Source organism: Anabrus simplex, chromosome 1 (assembly GCF_040414725.1).
Source record: "Anabrus simplex isolate iqAnaSimp1 chromosome 1, ASM4041472v1, whole genome shotgun sequence".
In the NCBI taxonomy this organism is placed as follows: Eukaryota; Metazoa; Arthropoda; class Insecta; order Orthoptera; family Tettigoniidae; genus Anabrus; species Anabrus simplex.
The window spans coordinates 321532520-321552232 of record NC_090265.1 but is presented as its reverse complement, the minus strand read 5'-3'; the positions used below and the strand labels follow the sequence as shown (position 1 = coordinate 321552232).

Sequence of the window (19713 nt, the reverse complement as noted above, 5' to 3'; positions counted from 1 at the left end):
AATAATAATTGTACCGGGGATGCACCTTCTCCATCAAGTTAAACTGCACACCTTCTATACTTGAACTTGAACTAATGTGATGCAAGATACTTGGGGTTGCAACTGTTAGATGTCTTTAACATCGGCATAAGTGCTCCCTCTGGCAAGAAAAAGGACAAATAATTCTTAAGGGAATTTCAATTTTCAGTGTTGGTTAACCTTAGTTTTCGAGGATTGTTTTGTTCATGTATCAAAGTTGTCGACACTCCTACTGCTTCCTTCTTCCTTAGTTACTAACCAACCAGGAATTTTTGGAATATTTTCTCTAGCCAATTAAAATTGGTAGTGTGTACAGGCATCCAGCCTATCTGTAAAGAGTTCTGGAAACTTCCCTTCGAAATGCTATAGCTTGCTGATGATGCTTGTTGTTTTAAGGGGCCTAATATCGAAGGTCATTGGCCCCGAAATGCTATAAAAGCTGGGCACTTTTAGGCTGTATTGTCACCTTCATCGCTCTGGTTTAGTGAGTGTGGTATGTTATTTGGAGGCAGAGGACACAGGTCGGCATTCAGAAGGCCCAACTACACAAGGTAATGGCAGAAATTCATAATATATGATAGCTCCAGGCAGATAGCTTGAGGGGAAGGTTTCAAAACCTATTTTAATTTATGTCAAATTCTAATTTCTTTGTTTAAATGTAGATTTTTGGCAAGTCTAAGGACTCTGTTCAAATCCCTCCTGGGAAACATCTAAAATAAGGAAACAAAGAGTGATCATCCTCTGTTGATTCCCATTCAACTTGGTATGGGGTGACTAAAATTTTTTAGACCTCTAAATTCCTAACACATTTTTGGCATTTAATATTTCTTGTTTAATCACCCCGCTCTCTGCAAATAACCTCAACCTTTGTGGGTGAGGTTAACTTCCGAAAGTAACCAGGGGAACCTGACCCCCATAGAGTGTGTCCCCAGGTGGTGGATAGGGGGCCCCTACAGTATGTAAGGCTGGTTGAAATACCCAATACAACTTGCGGACCAACAGGTAGCCCATTTCCTGGGGGCTTTAAAATACTGGGACACTCTCTCTCCAGGGGTCATAAATATGGAGGGCCCTTGCCCTGGGTTACGGGTGAAGTCCTCAACGACATCTACGGCAGAGAAGATGAACTTTGGTATGGTGGAGATGGTGGAAGGGGGAAACCCGTAGCGTCTGTACTCCAGAGGAGTGGCTATGAAAGGCGTCTGTCTCCATGTTAGGTGTGGCCTAATATTGAACCTGGCGTAGGGATGTGGCGACCCCATCGCCCAGTGGGTAACCACTGCAATTAGCCTCCCGACTATTGGCGGGTAAACCATAAACCTTAGTGACATGAGGAAATGCATGTCAGGCACCGACCAGCTAGTGCATAACAAAATATTAACCCTTACCCCTCTAATTAAAGTTCTCTGTGTTGTCTCTACTACTCACATTTTAAATGTGAATTTTTATCTTATATGACCTGTATTCATCTTTCACGATTTTGGAAATGGCATTTGCTTTTAAATGATGTATTTAGGCTATACACGTTTTCAGCAAGCTATACTGGAGCAAATAAAAGCAATATGTGCAATTTAAGACAAATTATTTTGCATTTTTATTATGATTGTTACTATCGTTATCACATACCGATTGGTTTCGTTAATAATTTCACTGAACAAATTATCGGTAAAAAACAATTGAAAAACTCTATTCAGTCTCTAGTTTTATACCTCATGGTAGTTTGTAGGTTAAAACCTCGCCCGACATGCGACCAGAACGGGAATATCGTAATGTCGGGCCTCACCCGACAGACAAGTGGTAAGGGTTAATGCAAAGATCCATAATAGGCCTAGCAAGCCAGTGGTAGTGTATTATATAATTTTCAACAATCAAACGAGCCTCGGATCGAATGTAAAACCAATACCAAAAGTGACAAAGCCTTTGTGCAGATCTGTCAGGTATGACGGCCAAAATGGCTCCGATGATAGACAAGTCTGTTCAAAGAAAAATATAAAAATTGGGACTATTAATGTAGTATCCTTAGAAAAGGATCCAAGAATTCAAGAAATCACATGGATAATGACAGAGAGAAACATACTGATAATGGGACTGAATGAAATAAGAAAAAAAAGGGAGTGGTAGTAAGGTGCTGGAGAGGGGATATAAAATGTGGTGGTCAGGAAGAGACAAAAGAAGAAATGGTGTTGCAATAATAGTGGCTAAAGAACTGGCCAACAAAGTACTCAATGTGGATTATGTTTGCGACAGAATAATTAAAGTTCTGTTAATGATGGAAGGAAATATCCTTGATATAATCCGGGTTTATGCTCCTCAAATAGGTTGTGAAATAGATGAAAAGGAAGAGTTCATCACTAAAGTGGAGGATGCTGTAACATCTAACAAGACTGTGATTATAGGAGACTTCAATGCTAGAGTTGGTAATGGTAGAGGAGGATATGAAACAGTTATAGGAAGCCACAGAGAAGATCATAGAAATGATGAAGGGGAAATGTTATTAGACATGTGTCTGAGAAATAAATGGATCATCGGTAATGGATGCTATAAGAAAAGAGATTAATCACAAGTTTACCAGATACAGTTGGAACTTGCAACAGAAATCGATAAATTGATTATATAATAATAACGGAAGAAGTCCGACTTGTTGGCTGAATGGTCAGCGTACTGGCCTTCGGTTCAGAGGGTCCCGGGTTCGATTCCCGGCCGGGTCGGGGATTTTAATCGCTTCTGCTTAATTCTTCTGGCTCGGGGACTGGGCGTATATGTCCGTCCCAACACTCTCCTCATCATATTCAGACAACATACTACACTACCAACCACCACAGAAACACGCAATAGTGCTTACATCCCTCCATAGAGGGTTGGCGTCAGGAAGGGCATCCGGCCGTAAAACAGGGCCGAATCCACATGTGCGACGCAGTTCGCACCCGCGACCCCACAGGTGTGGGAAAAAGCGGCAGGAAAAGAAGAAAGAATAATAACGGAAGAAATCAGAAGATGATTGACAGATGTGAAAGTGATACCAAGCATTATTCTTTTTTGCTAGGGGCTTTACGTCGCACCGACACAGATAGGTCTTATGGCGACGATGGGATAGGAAAGGCTTAGGAGTTGGAAGGAAGCGGCCGTGGCCTTAATTAAGGTACAGCCCCAGCATTTGCCTGGTGTGAAAATGGGAAACCACGGAAAACCATTTTCAGGGCTGCCGACAGTGGGATTCGAACCTACTATCTCCCGGATGCAAGCTCACAGCCGCGCGCCTCTACGCGCACGGCCAACTCACCCGGTGGCATTATTCTTGACGGTGACCACAGACTATTGGTGGGGACATTGATGAAATTCAGAAGGGATATGGGGGAAAAGGACAGGCAAAAATAAAATGCTGGAAACTAAAAGATAGAGAAATCCAAGAGATATATAGGGAGAAAATTAAAACTCAACGTCTTAAAGATGAGAGGAAGAATGGAAAAGGTTCAAACAGGCTTTAGTCAAAGCAGCAGAAGAAACCTGTGGAAGGCCATCGACAAAAGTCAGGCAAAAAGAAACTCCATGGTGGAATGAGAGAATTGCAGATGCAATCAAGAAGAAGAATAATGCGTGGAAAGAATGGTTCAGAAACAGAACGGAACATAATAGGGACAAATGGAAACAACTAAGCAGAGCAGCAAGGAAAATGATAGCAGTGGCTAAAAAGATATCCTGGGAAAAATTTACAAAAGAGACAGAAGAGAATTATAAGAATGACAAGAAAATATTGTACCAATTAGGTAACAGAAGGAAGCAAAAAGAATATAAGTTACATCAAAAGTCATCAACAAAGATGGAAAACCTGTATGGGAAGAGAAAGAAGTTTTGAAAGTATGGAAAGAATACTTCCAAAATCTATATGAAGGACAAAATGAAACAAATGAACCCAAGGAAATAGAAAGATAAAGTAAATATCACCATTACAGTGGAAGGGAAAAATAAATGATCAGTTGAAATAGGAAGAGAAGATCTACAAATGTCAGATGTAGAAAAAGCTGTATTAGAAATGAAAAATGGAAAGCTCGTGGAATAGATTCACAGTGGAAAGGATTAAAGCTGCAGGACCTATTGGAATGCAGTGGCTGTATAGAATATTGAAGACAGTATGGACTGATGGAGAGATTCCTGATGACTGGACTAGGGGAATTAATTTACCTATTTTTAAAAAAGGTAATAAGGCACTTCGTGAGAACTACAGAGGATTAGCATTACTGTGTCATTGCATGAAGATTTATGAAAAGATAATCTTACAAAAATCAAGAACAAGATAGATTCACAATTAAGAGAAGAACAACAAGGATTTAAACATGGAAGATCAACTATTGATGCCATATTTACAGCTAGACAAATAATAGGGAAGAAATGAGAATTTGGGAAAGACATCACAATTGCATTCATATACATACAAAAGGCTTATGACATGGTTAGAAGAGATATAGCAAGGGCTGAATATAATGGAATTGTCAAGAGAAGTGCAAGTCAGAATTAGAAACATGTATAACAAATGTGTGAACTGTGTTATAATATACATACATACATTATACATACATATTATCCGCACACTTTATCTTGGTGCATTTACACCCTAGTGCTGAATTGGTCAACCTCGGCGATCTTCAAGATTCGTACTGGCAACCTTTGAAACACAAACTATGAATCGCTTAAGCATCGTTGTGCGACATCTGGCGTACCCTTTACATACTAGTACTGTTGTTGTTTACACAACAAAGCCAAAGTATAGAATTCATGCTAGGAACAAGATTCGCATCGAGAAATGTTTTATAATGTTATATAATGTGTATGTGACATAGTTGTTGGCTTAAGATGATAACGGTTTAGAAAATTCATATCGATCGATCATATTCTCGATTCAATTCAGATTTCATTTTCATTCAGTTGGCAGCACCAGGCAGCACTATCAATACCGGGACAGCTCCCTCCTTACTCCTCACCCCCATACACAAATGCACCAAGATAAAGTGTGCAGATAATACATTATCATTATAGACTGTTATGCCTTTCAGCGTTCAGTCTGCAAGCCTCTGAATTTACTAAATGTCGCCACAGGCAGAGAGTTAGACAAGGAAGTGTACTTTCACCAGTGCTTTTTAATATAGTGATGGACAACCATTATGAGCAAAGTTCACCAAGGGTCAACAGAAAATGATATGAAAGTCATAGCATATGCAGATGATGTAATAATAATCATCATCATCATCATCATCATCATCATCATTTGCCAACTCCAGTTTCCCATCTCCTTCTGTCTTCATACATCTGGATCAGAAGATGTATGATGTAATAATATGGGAAGAAAATGAACAAAAATTTGAAGAACAACTGAAGCAGGCATGGAAATAAGTTTAACAAAAAGTGAGGTAATGAAAAATCAATAAAGAAAACAAAAAATGAAGGATGTTAGGTGTACTGGAAAAATTCCTAAAGAAGTAGATGCTTTTAAATACCTAGGAAGTAAGTTAACTGGGAAAGGAAACATCAAGGAAGAAATTTCGGAGAGGACAGGAAATTGCTCAAATTTTTATTACTGTGTATCAGACATAATAATTAGAAATTGGAAAGTACCTACCAAAGCAAAAAATATTATATATAAATGGTATTTGCCAATATTGATCTAGGGATCAGAATGTTAGACTTGGACAAAAAAAAGATCTGAGTAGATTACAAGTGACAGAGTTGCGCTTTCTGTGAGGGATCTTGGGTAAAACAAGGAGGGACAAGATAAGAAATTAAACCATACGAAAGATGCTACATATCAACCCTCTAAAAGGAAATATGGAGAGAAATAGGCTGAAATGGTTCAGTCACATCAAAAGAATGGAACAAGAAAGATTACTAAGAAGAGCTCTGGAATAGACTGAATCTGGAAGAAAATCAACTGGAAGACCATGAACAAGATGGAGGGATCAGGTGGAGGATGATGTAAATCGGAGAGGACTACAGTGACAGACAGTGATGAATGATAGAATGTGGGAAAAAAGAGAAAATTGGAAGAGGCTCTGTGAACGAACTGCATAAGCAGAAACGTATCAGGAAGAAGAAGTCACCCCTCTGTAGAATAGGCTTAGCCTCTGCAACTTCGGGCCATAAGCCCACTTAGGGTTTTAAGATTTTTTTCTAGAAGGAGTGCAAGTGTTCCACCTCCTAGCCTTTTGTTCATGGCCGATCATGTGAAACCCTTTCTTTTTTTCATTGAGGCCATTTAGAATGGGCACTCATTGCCCTGTTTAAATTTTACAGTAATTGTTTATAGACCAGTGTGTAACCAACTGTCGAGCAAAAGTGACTGTAAAAGCATTATTTGAGGTTTTTCAGGGATAACCTTGTAAGGAATTTATGCCTCTGAGCGGCTGGACTATATTAACTTTTGGATCTCAGACTCCTAGGCTATGTAAATTAGTCAAGCAAACGTGCTCTTATAAATAGTGTACCTGTTCGGGGAAGTCATTATTGTTGTGGGAGCTGACGAGCTCATTAGTATATTGTTGTTTATTCAGATTTTTTATCTATCAAATTTTAAACTCAAAAAAAGAGGAAAGAAATAAAATTTCAAAATTTAATGCCTTATCCTATGCTCTGGTCATTTTCTTGTCCACCCATTCACCCTGACACCTTCTTACACCTCTTCCTGGAATAATAATAATAATAATAATAATAATAATAATAATAATAATAATAATAATAATAATAATAATAATAATAATGAAGTTATTTGTATTATGTCCCACTAAGTACCTTTTTATGGTTTTTGGAGACGTTGAGGTACGGAAATTTTGTCCTGTATGAGTTGTTTTACGTAGCAGTAAATCTACCGACATGAAGCTGACATATTAGAGCACCTTCATATACCATAAAACTGAGCTAGGACCAAACCTGTCATGTTGGGCTCAGAAGGTCAGCGCTCTACCATTTGAGATACTGAGCCTGGCATATTATTTAAATAAATAAAAGAATAAATAATAATTTAATAAGAGTACTTATCATTATCAACACCCACTTCCTCAGCAAATTTCAATCATAGTTTGCATTGTATATCTTGAGAATGATAGCGTTTATCTGTCATATTTCACAGGGGTGTTCTTTCACAAACCGCACTTATTGATTTTCCAATATCTACATCCATGACAAATGTTGATTGATACTGTAGTAATATTAAAAATAATGTTGCATATGATGACAGACAACCAAATGCTTGCAGGAACCGTGGAGTACAGGCGACTACAAGCAGCAAATCCCATTTGAGGGGGATCTGTCGCTTGTCGCCTGTTGTCGGCTACACTCGTATGAAGTCGACTGCTCAAGGTCGCTTGCGGTGGACACCATTCCAGTCCGCTTTGGGATCAGTCGCGCTAGTGCGCACGTAGTCGCCTGATCTCGTAATTGCTTCCAGTGGACAAGCAGCCTTATCCTGTATTTGCTCATTATGAACATTCATTGATTGGATTATGCTTGCATTTAAGAAAAAAGATTAAAAACGAAGTCAGAACGTCACAACTGCAGTGGTTCGGACACGTGAAGAGAATGGAACCTACGAGGAGAGCCTGAATACAGCTGGAAAGAGAGCTAGATGAAAACCAGAGGGTTGGAAGACCTAGAACCCGTTGGATAGATGTTGATCAAAGCCGATATTGCAATCAAGGAAAGGTCACTAAATGATGTCATGAAGAACAAAACATACATGAATAGAGGAGAGTAGAAGAGGCCTGTCAACAGTACCCAGGAAACTGGAACTGTAAATATATGATGATAATTTAAAAACAAACCTGTATTTTAAGTTCACCAATGACCAGTAAATTGGATTATTGTTTAGAAAGCAGCCAGTTCCCAAAGAAAAATGTTACTATAATTGTTCTTATAAAATGTTGTTTGTTTTACACTGCCAGCCCCACTGCCACCAAAAAGCTGTCACTTCTTAATCCAGTTACAAATTTTAATGGTTCCTTTTCAATTTCTGCACATTGACCTGATATTGTTCCTGAAATGGTAAGGCTATCTTCTAGACTCATTGCAACTGTCCATTTTATTTTACATCAGTAGCGTGTATGTGATGGCTTCACACAAAACTCACATGCTAGGGGTAGCAATCCTGCCTCTTACCTGGAGGCCCCAGGTTTGATTCTCATCCAGGTCAGGGATTTATACCTGGATCTGAGGGTTGGTTTGAGGTCCAGTTAGCTGACATGAGAACAATCAAGGAGCTATATGCAAATGTGAGATAGTGGTCTCAATCTAGAAAGCCAAGAATAGTGGCTGAGAGGATCCATCGTGCTGACCACACATCCTCTTGTAATCTGCAAGCCTTTAGGCTGAGCAGCAGATGCGTGGTAGGCCAAGGCCCATCAAGGCTGTAGTGCCATGGGGTTTGCTGTTGCTTCATACCTCATATATGGCCGTCAACTAGAAAGACCTGTACTAAGTTTCTCCATAGCCCCCACGACATCATCATCATCATCATCATCATCATCACCACCACCACCACCACCACTACCAATACCACCACCACCTGGTGATCCGGTATTATAATTACATTGAGCAATATTTCTCTTCTGATGTATTTAGTCATGTAATTTTCCTGCTCTTTTAGGGAGAAGGAAAAAATGTGCAGATTTAATTTTAAATCTAAAATGCCAATAGAATTCCACTACTTTTATGGCATAGTCCTTCAGCAATCACTGTCATACAGATGTCCTCCTTCAAAGAAAAACGTTGTTCCTCTTTCTGAGTCTAAACAGCAGTTCTCTGCTTACATTAAACTGTGAGATTCCTATATTGCTTTTCTCTGCTTCTCCACCACCTTTAATTGTAGCATTTCAAGTGAAACCGAAAAGCTGTCATTTCTTAATCCAGTTACAAATTTTAACAGTTCTTTTTCAATTTCTGCACATTAACCTGATTTTGGTCCCCGAAATGGTAAGGCTATCTTCTTGGTACATTGCAACTGTCCATTTTATTTTACATCAGTGGTGTATATGTGATAGCTTTATACAAAACTACAGAATGATTGCCATTATTTTCTGTGAACTGTTAATCCAAACTGTGCACGGTAATTCTTGTTTTCCTTACTCATCAGTAACCACTTTTCATTTATATATGTGTCCACCTCCGTACCGTAATGATTGGCACTGTTAACTGCCATTCTTGGAGGACTGAGTTCAGTTCCCTCAGTTCCCAGTACTTCCAGAAATTTAAGATCAGCAGGAGGGCTGGTATGTGGTCAAAAAAAGGTACATGTAGCTCATCTCCATTAGGGGGAGGACATGAATTTGCATTACTACGTAAGTAAAAATAATTAGCACAGAGAATGGTATATGTCATAGAACAAGTACACACCTCCTGCATAATCACATCTAGCATACTGGTGATGTGTGCACTGTGCATAGATCAACATTATCCATAAAATGCCGAGCCAAGGGGTCTCATTACTGCAGTATTGCCACTTGCGCTTCTCAGTTGTTGCATACAAACTAATGACCAGCCATTGAAACAATAGGACTACAGACAGACAAGCATTGTTAAACACAACATTTTATTCCATTCACCCTGGCTAGACCGGTTATCTATGGATTCAACGACACAGGTTTCAGAATATGCCGGCTACACAATATATTTTTAACATAGTTACCTTAGTTGTAGAACCTTGGTGTAGACCACTGCGCATTTTCGAACAAATGGTTTGAATGTCATGACAGAATTAAGCATAACATCAAAAGTGGTTTCTTTTTTTTTTAATTGGTCGTCGGACAATGTTGTGAACAGAAATGACAGTGAACGTGGTAGATATGTTGAATAACTGTCAATCGACCCAGTCACTCAAACACAACGCTACCTAATATTCATGTAGCCGCTAAAAGTTGCATCCTTTACCGTGAACCATTCATCGGTGCTGTGACCTTGATGACGGCTTTGTACTTCGATATTGTGCAATAACTTCCATAGCGTCTAATGACCACTATGTGCATATTTCTTGCATTTTTCAACGGACGAATGTTGTGTTTAAATACGCCCACTTTGTTTGCCAGCAACATGGTTAAAGTGATATTTCATTTGAAAGGAATTGGACTACCATTGATCATATGATTATGAACTGATTCAATTATGAAGGTGGGAATAAGGTTTGAATGGATACAGGTCATAAGTTCAGATTTACACTTTTCCATTATGGAGGTAATCTCCAGAACCACTTAACCATTTTCAGTAATTCTTCCATATCAGAAACCTTATTTCATGCAGATTATTATAGGCTATACAATTTTTTTTTCAGGAGGCTTGGGTAAAGGCGTGGTTATAACTAAGGACAAATTTTCTTTCATCAATACCCAATTATCATCCTTAGTAGAGGAACTCCGATAAACATCAGTGAACTAGGAAAAGATTATATATAACTATAAAGTCTGGGCCAAAAAGTACATGCATGGCTAGTGGACTGGCCTAGATCCACACTGAATACTATGGGTATATTTTAAATGAATATTCAAGTGAAATCTCTTTTATCATTTAAAATCCATCAGTTCCTTGTTCATCCAAATATTATAAACTGGCATTAAAAAGTCATAGGAGTTTTACCAGAATTCTTCAATCAATCAGTTACTACTGATCTGCATTTAGGGCAGTCGCCCAGGTGACAGATTCCCTATCTGTTGTTTTCCTAGCCTTTTTTTAAATGCTTTCAAAGAAATTGGAAATTTATTGAACATCTCCCTTGGTAAGTTATTCCAATCCCTAACTCCCCTTCCTATAAACGAATGTTTGCTCCAATTGTCCTCTTGAATTCCAACTTTATCTTCATATTGTGATCTTTCCCACTTTTAATGACACCACTCAAACTTATTCCTCTACTAATGTCGTTCCACGCCATCTCTCCACTGACAGCTCAGAACATACCACTTAGTCATGCAACTCGTCTCCTTTCTCCCAAGTCTTCCCAGCCCAAACTCTGCAACATTTCTGTAACGCTACTCTTTTGTCGAAAATCACCCAGAACAAATCGAGCTGCTTTTCTTTGGATTTTTTCCAGTTTTCTTCATTCCTAGATAGTTTAAAATTACAACCCATATCCATGGTATTGAATAGATGGACCCTTCTCTACCCTTTGATAGTGATCAGTTGTCAATACGGACCATAATGAAATTCATAACCTATGATAACCCATATCCACTCAAATCTTACCACCTGAAAGCTGCCTTGTGAGGTCCTTGAATAGCTGCATCATTTCAGAAGTTGGGAGCTGCTCGATGTAGTCCTCTTTCTAACTCCTTGAAGATTTGATCTGAAGAAATAGGAGTTTAACTTGTAAACATATTTTTAATTTTATCATTGAAAGCATAAATTGATATGGTAATATTTGATTAGGAAGGAAATAGGCAAGCATTTTCACTTAAAATGATAAGATAGATGTAATTACTGACAGTCTCAAAAATTTACATACAATTTTTAGACTTGGTGTTATATAAGTTTGCAATGAATAAAAACTCATATAGGTGCTTAGGTCATAAACAGGCATAACAGCTTATAAACAAATGTCTGTGCAAGCTGAATTGCAGTTTTACATGGAATTCAAACCACAGATATACGGCTTTTCAATTTTGTTTATCAAACCATAAACTATAGCCAAAATTCGATGTGTGAGAAGGCAGTGGTGATGTCACTCAAGCACCACCCTCTATTCTAAACCACCATCTATCTGTCTACCAATATTATAAAGAGAAAGTTTTTGAGTTTGTTTGTATATGGAGGCTAATCTCCAGAACCACTTAACCAATTTCAGTAATTCTTCCATATTAGAAAGCTTATTTCATGCAGGCTATACAAGATTCATCAAGTGTCTTTTCTCTGGTGTTTTGTGTTTTGGAAGGAATTTTCAGTGTTGTCTTTGTGATGTGTAGGTAGAGTCAATCCAAACAAAAACTGTCCATCCTGTAAGTTATGAGACATCCAGACATCCAGTGTAAACAGAAAACATCATTTAAGTTCACACGGTAAGCTAAATGTTGTTCAAAGTGTAATTTTATGTGCCCATTAGTCTAGAATGACATTCTGTTCAAGAATATTTACTGACGGTGATAGTACAGCTTCTCTGGTCACGCTGCCTTGTAGCGTGCCATGCTATCTCCACACCACTGTTATACAGCAGTCGCTACTGGAGATACTAGCTATTCCTCTTATTCTACTATCACAATCAATAAATATTCTTAAACAGAATATCGCAACAGACTAATTTGAAGCTGCTCTATTGACTGGGCACACAAAATTACACTTTAGGCAACATTTAGTTTGCATTCACAACCCAAACAACGTTTACCATTGACACTGGATGTCGCATGGCATACCTGATCTGCAGTCTTTGTTTGGGGTGACTCTACCAAAACATAACAAAATTGAAATTGAAAATATCTTCCAAAGCACCAGAGAAAAGGTGCCTGATAACTCCTAAGTGAGACACCTGGTATATAATCATGCTATCTTATCCGAGAAAAAGGCAGATTTTGAAAAAGTAGAGCAATTAAGAAAAGTTGTATGTCAGGGACCCTTAAACACCTGAACTGTTAGTCCTACTAAAAAAATGGACCTCGTCGGGTGAACTTAATATTAATTTTTTTAAATGAAAAATAAGTTCATGTGCATTTTCTTCCTAACTCTAGTTATTTTCCATAGGAAAATACTTTTCAATGTTTTGATGAATGCTTTATCCAATAGAAACCAAACTAACAGGTAAAAAAGGAGCATATATACAGAATTTAGAATGAATTAATCAATAGAAACAAACAAGTGACAAATCAAGTCATATATAGAAAGAAACATGAATAGGAACACATGATAGGATAAACACAATGACAGGATCAGTACCTGAAGAGAAAGCTATAGAAAAGAAGGCAAGGTCAAATATGAAAAACGCAAAAGAACAAAGACAATCTCCATATCTTCACTCATTGCTGTCTTCAAATATATTGGCTCCCTTTTTATTGTCAATCCCAATTCTTCTACATCTGTTTCTTCTCAGCCCCCCAACAAGTTTGTTTCCCAGCTTCCTTTCATGTTGCTCCATCTCTCTATTCATATTCTTACCTTTGTATATATGACTGAATTTAAAATTGAATTTCCTATAAAAATAATCATATGTATTTTCCTTATAACTAACAGTTTGCCAGAAAACTGCACTTTAACTGTGATAAAAGAGTATTTTGAGCATGTGAACCTGGACACTCACATGTCGAGCACTGTAAAGCTGGATTGTTAAGGGTGAAAATAGTTATTTGTAGCCATTAATAGTACAAGTTGAAGAGTCAATATATTTTTTCACTCTCTGAGAGAAAGTTTCAGGAGGAAGTTCGGAGCAATAATAGAAAATGTGGAGCAAGCCAAAGGTAATGAATGTATGGAACCCTTAAAAGTGAAGACACTGCCTATTCTGTTAGAAGTATGAGTTCAAGAACAAGAACAAGTATAGTTTTCTGGCTGCAGCCTTGGACATGCTGACTGATGTAGAGTCCAAAGGGGAGATGAGATGTGACAGAGAAGCCCATACTTAGAATATACGACACCCCTGTGCAGTCATTTCTTTTACTCCCCCCACCAACACTCTCTCTCTCTCGTTAGTTAAACTCGGGCATTATTATTCATTTCGTCACTGTATAGACTACTAGCAATAAGTTATAGAATTATTTAGCCAACTTTAAAATCTCCTGAAATATTTATACTCAACTGAATACACAGCACATAAAACAAATTACTGTATTCTATAGTCAAACATGTATTTAAAAAAAAAATTTTTTTAAAATTTAAAAAAAATTGTATATACAGTATATATATATGATATTGCAGAGTCCTCTAGTTTAGTCAGACGGGCAGAGGCACATGCAAAAAATCACTATTATTTAATAATTATTTTATGTAATCTACAGAACTTATAGAAATGGCTCTCCAATTGAAATTGAAACCAACTACAATGTCTGAATCGATGGTGAGCACTCCAAAACTGACCAGTCCTTATTGATTTTGAGCTGCTTTTGGATAATTCTTCACCCTTTTTAAAAGTCAGAAAGATCTTTCAACCTGCTGGAGTACAATTGTAATCTTGAGTGCAGTGTGTAGACATCTCGAATTTTCATTGAAGCCAACATTCTGCAGAGAAATGGAAGAGAGCATTACTTGTCTCCATCTTCTTTCTTCACAAATAATAAATAGCTTTTAATATGGATGCAGTCTTCATGAAAGTCTCTTGCTATGCCACAATTATAAATGGCTTGAAGATTCTCCACAGCATCACAAATCTGAGCAGTATATAGGTCAATGATATTTGAGAAAAATGAAAAACTTTAATTATATTCTTTGTGCACATTGACTTTCTGCATCTTATTCTGAAGAGTTTCATTTTTCTCCAACCTTGTTCTCATATTTGAAACATTCTAAGCCTGTTTCTTTTCAGGGCTTTTTAGTTCCACTTCTGACTCAGATGATTTATCAAACATATCTCTTACATTTCGTCTCACAATTTGGTTTTGATGAAATTTCAACAAATTTTGAAGATGAAGCAAATTCCAGATTCCTAATGTGAAGAACTTCCTTGTCTGGATAGTCCCTGTAAATGGAAAAAAGGTATGAAGCTCACATAAAAAACATAGTGGAGAGTCATATGTTTCAATTGTAGTGGAAATGTACACATCCTCAGCTTGCCGTTTCTTCATTGTTTTGTAAAATAATATTGTAGAATTGAACCACACACTGATGTCATAAAAGCTACCTCAGCACTGTGTAATTTTCTAAGTAGATCCTCAGCTTCACATACCGAGTGAAGTGGCCGCATGTGTTAACATGCTACAGATATGGAGCCAAGCTCTGCAGTGAGGAAATGCATGGGTTTGAACCCCACCATTGGCTGTCCTGAGAATGGTTTTCTGTGGTTTCCCATTCTCACTTCCAGGGAAATGCTGGAACAGTTCCTATTCAGAGTCCACAGAGTCCTTACCTAATTTCACTCACCATCATTCATTTCATCTTCATTAGCACCTCAACTGAGGTTGACATCAGGAAGGGCATAGATATCAAGGATAATTAAATAAAAAACCACCTATTCAATACTTTCCACGTTTAATGTGGTTATAATCTACATGGTTTTATGTAGACTTATTTGGTCAGGTACATGTTTCACCCATTATTTTGGGCATCTTCAGCCTGTAAACAACCTTTAGGTCAAGGTTTGGGACCTTTTTAACCAATATAAACATACTAATATACTAATATATACACTATATACGACATATACATTATATACAATATATACAAACATAAGTCAATACAGTAAAGTTTTTTGGTCCTGATCTATCTAATATGGGAAATGTCCAAAACTAAAATGGATCTTCTTTTCGGTGAAGAGGATTGCATATTGGGGTTTATGTGACCCCTATATCATATTAAGTACTTGACGTATCGTGTCTGGTGACAGGATGTGTCGTCAACAATAAGTGGAGATTTGAACTGATTGTAGGTTGGTCAAGATTGAAAATATAAATTTAAATTGAATGTGTTTTAACTTGCCAGTTCTGGTTAACTTAAAATGTTCAAAACTAAAAATAAAATGAAACGGATCTTCTTTTTTCTTGAGAAGGGGTGATATTAAAACTGGAGCTTGTTTGACCCACGATTTTCATTTTCATGTTCTTGACGTAACTAATATTTAAATGTGTTGTCGTGCACAAGTGGAGATTCAAAAGCCGATTGTTCTAGGTAGACTGGTCAAAAACGTTGTGAATGAAACTGTTAGCGTCTTGACTTTGGGTCTCATGTAACGTCAAGGAATTGACAAGAGTACAATATTTAGCTGTTTCATAGTTTTAGGCTGCTGCTTAATTGGGAAGAGACATCTTAGACACTTGATACAGTCTTGTGTGAAAATTGTTCCCGTTGATGTGTTGCTTGGTCTTTGGGAGGGATCTTAAGAATATCTGTAATGAAGTAGAAAAATAATTTTGAATTAAAAATTTTTGAGCACGCGTTGTGATAAAATGTATTAAATTAACACCTCTTAACTGTAAAATGCCTTACTTGTTCAGTTAATACTAGATGGATCTGTCTGTTCCGGCAGCGCCTGTCTTGTCACCATTTCTACTCCTGGTGTTGTACTGGTGCGGTAATGGAGGGGCGGGGCATGGAGGGAGAGTGGGGGTAGGCTGGTCTATGGGTGTGTGTGCTGTTGCTGGAGGGGAGTTTCTAGAAGCAATATGGGCGGGTTTAACTTTTGGTATGATGGAAGAAGCATTTGAGTGTGGAGATTTAAATAATTGAGGGATTTTGTTTTGATCTGAATTCACGATATTAATTAATCTAGGTGTTAATTCGTACAAAGGATTTTTAATTTCATTGACATCGTTGAGATTTTTATTTTTATTGTAGGTTTAGTCTATCAGGAAGGGCATCCGGTTATAAAAATATGCTATATAATTTCATCTCGCCTCATCCCTCGCCCAGTATCAAGAAATGGGACTAAGGAGTAGATACACACATACATCCTCAGTTTCACATCTAGCATTACACTTTTCATTTTCCTTTGCTGATATTGGTTTTGGTTTTGTTGATAGCAATTTCAGTGTCACATTTGCTGAATTTCTGAAGGGTACCATCTCCCTCTAGAATCTGTAAAACGTTTAAAGTACAAAAGTTTGTATTAACTTAGAAAACTGATCTATAGTTGTACAGCATTGCACTGTTCCTGAGCCAACCAAATTCAGAGAATGAAAAATATATGGTGGTCCTGCCTGCAAGTCTGAATATATTCCAGACATATTGGCTGCACTGTCCTATGACTGACTTTTAAACTGATCAATTTTCTGACCATGAAATTCTAAACAATTCAAAACTTTTTCAGAAAATGTTTCTCCATTATGATCTGTATTTTTGTGGAACACAGAAATCGTTCACTGATAACCTATCTTCAATCACATATGTATCTAATAACTATACTTAATTAGTCATTTTGGGATATATCAGGTGTAGAATCTACCATGGCAAAAAAATTATCAAGAAGAAATCACTTCAGTATACATTTTTACACTGACTGACTTCCCCATTATCCATATTAAATCCTCGTATGTTGCTGGTGACAAGTATGAAGTACAGTATGCACCAAAATATACAGCACTCATTTTCACACAGTGCGCATGCCTGAGCGTCTGCGTGTTGTTACATCACCATGATGAATTGTTAGTTGTGTAAAGAATGTTATACTCTGTGATTGGAAGTGACAATGGGTCTCGCGATGGAGGAAAAAGTGTTTATAGTGGAGAATTATTTTAGCTCGTACGGAAATGGTTATCAAGGTGGGCCGAGGTTAAAGTTAGTGGCGGAACAATATCGTAAACTCTTCAAGAAGCCAGCACCTAGCAACAAAGTTATGCTATCTATTGTTAAAATATGTTGTCGTACAGGTAGTGAATTGTGACAACGCAAGGGAAGGTCTGGTAGGCCAGTAAATGTGTCCACAAAATAAAAATCATGGACGTGTCCTCAATCAGGTGTTGCAGTCTCCAAAGCAAAGTTTCGGCGAACAGCCCTGAAATTAAACATCAGCCCTACGTCACTTCAACAATTGTTTAAAGACACAGGTGGATTTCCGTACCGAATACAGGTTGGGCAACGATTGACAGAGCACGATAGGCATGTCAGGGTGGAATATTGTGCACAAATTTTGGCCATGGTATACGAGGATCCATTCACTTGGACGAAAGTCACATTCACTTGGATGGTTTCATCAATTGCCCAACAACTTGCTTTCTTGGTTTTGAGAGGCCAGATAAGAGAGAGAGAGAGAGAGACACACGATTTGGTGTGCAGTGTCAGGAAACGGTGTGCTAGGTCTGTATTTCATAGAGAATGATGATGCTGCACCTCTTACTGTTAACCAGGAATGCTATAGGAATATGGTGATCAGGCCATTTATTCGGGATCTAAGAAGGTTTTGTCGTGCCAGGAACATGCAGATGAATCGACAGTAGTTCCAACCAGATGGAGCGATCTGCCACACCGCTCGACAGACTATGGCTATGCTTCAGGAAACCTTTCCAGGACGAGTAATTTCCTGTGGGGCTGAGTTCCCCTACCCATCACATTCCCCCGATCTCACACCACATGATGCTTATGTGTGGGGAATGTTAAAGGAGCAAATTTTTAATTGTCCACATCCACCCAAAACTGTGCCTGCATTACGTCAGAAGATCGTCTCGTTCTTCGGGACTCTGCAGCAACCTATGTTCCAGAATATGTTGGAAAATCTGCGTGATCATTATGAACACTGCCTACAGCGCGATGGAGCACATTTTAAACATTTACACTATCATCTCGGTAAGTAAGGTAATGACAATAAGATTAACATAATTTCCAGTACTGTATATTTTGGCGCATACTGTAGATCCTTTACTGGTACTATCAAACTTTGCAATATTATCAGCAACAAAAGAATTATAATAATTTGCAATTATTTTCAAATATATCATGTAAATTTCATTCTTTACAAAGCTAAACACCTCTTCATCTCTACAAAATGCCAGATATCTAGAAGCTAGTTCCTTATCTGCAGAAGCAACTCCTCTTTTAATACACCTTTCCAATAAGCATCTTCACATTCATGCTGCTTGAAGAATGGTTTGTCAGGTCTGTTCATCCTATTCTCTCTTTCAGTTAACAGACAGTCTCAGTGAGAAGCAGAATTTTCGTGTTCAGAAATTCGTTGGCCAGTAAGACTTCAATCGTTGAAACCAGATAATGTAAATTGGGATGCACAACCAAATAATTTGCAAGGGGCACAGGATAATGATCCTTAGCTGGGAGAATAAAAAAAATATTCATGATTGATCATTTTCCCATTCACTAAAATCCCCTGAAATAGTTTCTTAGTGCAAAGTTGTTGTGTTCCATCAGAATATCGCTTTGAGGGCTGAGAGAAGTCAGCATCTTTGTTTCGATGTGCACCATATTTTACCAAGTAGTCCCAAGCATAGTCAGTAGTCAGTGTTTTCCCAATCAAATGGATCATTACTAGGAACTGAGAGCATAATCCTATTATTTCCTGCCAGTACTCTTGGATTTTTAGCTTCTGCATTATCATATCTTTACTGTTTTGAAATGTAATTCCACATGTTTTGGTATTGTTGCTGCCAAACTCTCACAAGGCATTTCGAAGTATGCACCAGTTTCATTTGAATTGCATAATCATTTTATCTAATTTTAGAGCACACACAGGCCTTCACTGTTAGGATTTTTTTTGTGTGGGGGGGGGGTTAAATTTTACTCCCCCTCTGACTTTCTTCTTTGGCTTTCAAATCAAATCAAAATATTTTATTGACAAATGAGGTCTCTACTTTGGTGGCAAATAATACACAAAAATAGATTATTCTCAACAACTACATATTAAGTTAAAAAGAAAAGAAGGAATTTTTCCTAAAATACAGTATTATACAATTTACATAAACATTTATTCTCTTAAACACACAGTTCATCCTTAATAAATTTATATTATTTACAAAATTCTACTCATAATATCTTCTGTACTTACACACATAATCAACTCATATACAGTACAATTAATTGAAGGAACAAGAATCCACCTGATCGATACTTTCACTTTTATTTAGCCTTAGGCTATTTCAATAGACATTAAATTAAAAG

General features: G+C 37.6%; 1 protein-coding gene across 4 annotated transcripts in view; it reads right to left on the bottom strand.

Annotated features, from left to right (window-relative positions):
- Nucleotides 1-19713, bottom strand: part of LOC136865495 (uncharacterized) — a 125033-nt gene that overhangs the window by 27914 nt on the left and 77406 nt on the right. The window contains exon 8 of one of the 4 annotated variants that reach the window (XR_010859461.2): nucleotides 11227-11326. The exons of 2 other annotated variants lie outside the window; for them this stretch is intronic. The gene's annotated coding sequence lies outside the window, so the exon portion shown is untranslated. The remainder of the gene's footprint in view (nucleotides 1-11226; nucleotides 11327-19713) is intronic. One more of the 4 variants, XR_010859462.2, reaches the window with a different exon arrangement.